The sequence below is a fragment of the Mercenaria mercenaria genome, chromosome 10 (assembly GCF_021730395.1).
Source record: "Mercenaria mercenaria strain notata chromosome 10, MADL_Memer_1, whole genome shotgun sequence".
NCBI classification, from domain to species: Eukaryota; Metazoa; Mollusca; class Bivalvia; order Venerida; family Veneridae; genus Mercenaria; species Mercenaria mercenaria.
The window spans coordinates 47,434,784-47,438,127 of record NC_069370.1 but is presented as its reverse complement, the minus strand read 5'-3'; positions in this window follow the sequence as shown (position 1 = coordinate 47,438,127).

Below are 3,344 nucleotides of genomic sequence, written 5' to 3'. Positions count from 1 at the left end.
CATGTTGTCAAAAATAACATTGGCAGTTTTTATTACTATTTCGTTTCAGGTTTTCACTGTTTATCGCGCTGTAAGATTCCCGTACCGGTGTATTTTGCAGTTGTTAAGCGACTCGAGGAAAGCGACGCTGTTTTGTTGACTTGTCGACGGAAATATTAATGTAGAAAATATTTGAGCAAGTAGGTACCCGAACATGAAACAAAACAAAAGATAATTGAGCCGCGCCATGAGAAAACCAACATAGTGCGTTTGCGACCAGCATGGATCCAGACCAGCCTGCGCATCCGCATAGTCTGGCCAGGATCCATGCTGTTCGTTAACTGTTTCTCTAATTGCAATAGGCCAATAGGCTTTGAAAGCGAACAGCATGGATCGTGACCAGGCTGGTCTGAATCCATGCTGGTTGCAAACGCACTATGTTGGTATTCTCATGGAGCGGCTCATATAAGTTAAAATGTTTTTCTTGGTTGGGTTTTAAGCCACACCGACACAGCGACTTTCCCGATCTAATGGTAAAGAAAGACCGCAGGGGCCACTCATATCTTTATTTCAGGCACGGGCGGGGTCCGGATAGAACCACCGACATTCCGCAAGCCAACTCAGCGGAGGACCAAAGTAGAACGCGAACCATGTCCAGTAGGTTTTGGACTAGTAATTTAAAAATCAGCGACACCTTAATCAACAACAACATAAAATATAATTAAAGAATAAAGATGTTGAAACATTAACTGTAACGAATATTGAGAATCTTGAATAAATAGATCTATGAGACGGACACGGACAGACAGACACGTATCTAGTCAGTAAATACCATTCAAATTAAAACAAAAGATAAACGTTTTTTTTTCAAACTTTAAATGAAGCAACAATATATTAAAATAGTATCATTGTACATGTAAACTATATGTTAAAGGTTTATATTTAAAGCGGAGAGTCGTGTCTTTAAAGTTTAATGGATCAAGAAAGCGGCTTGAACATTCCTGTATCTTTGATAACGAGCGAGAAGTGTGTAATTAGTTTTACAGATTTTGAGGACAGTTTGCTTTGATTACAGTGCTGTTTTTGTCCCGAAAGTATTAAAGCTTAAATCCTCTTTTACAAAGAAAAATCCGCATAAAATACAATCAATGTTAGATACTGCCTAGCCTGATGAAAATTAGTATAAATATTTGTTCATCTTACATTGTTAAATCTGCTCGTTATCGCATTAATACTAAATAAAATATTATAGTTATCATTACGGATTATGGAAATAAACTGCGGAACAAAACACGAAACGTTTATTCACACATCGTAAAACATGTTCATTATGTATTGTTGAATGCTTCATTTATTATAATAATTTATATATTTATTCAAGCAATAAAGGTCAACTGTGACGCGTTCTTCCAAATCAGGAAAATAACAGATGCATGGGACTATAAAATATCTTTCGTCAATCATTGAAAAAAAAAATAAACATGTGAACAAACACATGCATGGTAAGCGGAACGAAAACACAAAATCGACAGTACCTACAGGTGTCGTGAGTTTGAGCCCCCGCGCCCCCCCGCTCCTCAACCTAAGCATTACTAACATCGGGATAAACTGTCTTACATCCATGTCGCGCTGAAGAACCAGGAAAGTTTCTGAAATTAGAGCGTCTTAAACTCAGTTTTCTGGAAGAGTCGCCCATATCGGTTACCGGTGGTGACTATAAATACATTAGAGATGAGATCGTAAGCAGAAGCTGGAGAGAGAACATCTAGAAAATAATCAATAATTCAGGTATTAACTCAAATGGAAATTTCTCGGACTTTAAATTGTTACATTAGCGGCAAGGGTCCCCCTCCCCCCACCCGCAGAAAACCGGCGTAGACTCGCAGGTTCCAGAGAGGACTGGCTGATACTTGAGTGTCTCAGATTAGGTTGAGACAAGGTGACGTTCGAATGATCATCAAATCTTATTTTTTTTTCTCCAATTTAATGAATACTATAATGTCATTCCACAAGGCGACGTTTGGCAGGGAAACGTCCGACAGGGTGAAATTCGTCGGGGCGACGTTTTCTGGGGCTACACTCGGCGGGGCGAAATTTATCGGACTGACATTCGGTGGGGCGACGTTCGGCAAGGCGACAGTTGTCGGGGCGACATTCGGCGGGACGTTGTTAGTCGGGGTGCCATAACGACGTTCGGCGGGGCTACGTTGGGCTGGGTGACATTCAGAGGGACACCATAACGACGTTTGTCGTTGTGACAGAAGAAATAATGAAATGACACAAATCAGCCACCATACATATCTACGCTGAATTACGGAGCAACTCAAAAGATCAATGTATACTGCAGCTCTTTTTATGATGATGAACTTGTTATGGTATCAGGTTACGAGATTTTACAGCTGTACAGAAAAGCAAGAAATACAAATGCTCAAAAAAGGACAATGTTTCCAATGAAATGAAAGTGTTATGATTCCCGGCCTCAAATGATGATAAACAATTGAACAACGATTTAAGGCTATTTTTGTGTCGCGAAATGTCGCATTAATGAATTCGCATTAATGGATTCAATTAAGTATGACACATTAAACGTTGCTAAGTTATACATCTATATTATTGTTATTATTGTATGTTTGTCATTGTTATTTCATTCAATTTTCAACACTTCTTTATTCTATATAACATTGACATATTTCCAATGGCTGTAACACACATCAGTATACATTTTAAATGCCTGTAACTTATATTTTCTTGAAGAAATTCGCAGATCTCGAGCTGAATAAAAATCAAAAGAAAAGTGGAAGTCATGTTTGACGAAGAAAAAAAAACAAACAAAAAAACAAAAAAAAACAGTCATACACAAAAACTTATAAAATCAGCTAAAATGAGATCCCAAACTGTACTGGTGGTGTATTATCTAAGTATCCATGACCAATTTTGTCATGGTATTATTTTTATTTCATTATGAAAATGCTACCTACATCTCAAACATACATCTGTCATGTGATTTCAGAAACAATTGCAAAGAATATAAGGAAAATAGCTCTATAGTGCATAAAACAAAACAAAACCGAGGACTATTTAAACCCGCCATTATGCAATCTGGACGACACGACCGTGAGCACATGTTACATAGGCTGTAAACACCGGCTCCATCCATTTATGGAGGCGATATGAAAAAAAAAGAGCCAGTATTAAGTGCACGACCACTTGTTCAATATGTGTAGTACCCATTTACCGAACTGCGCGTTTTAGGTGAGAAATGCGCGATTGAGATGGCTTAGATCACGGTTCTGATAGTATACCTAAGGGTAGGGTATTGCATGTACAGTGGCATTTTCTTTCTGGTCTGGTGCCAGTGGAAATCC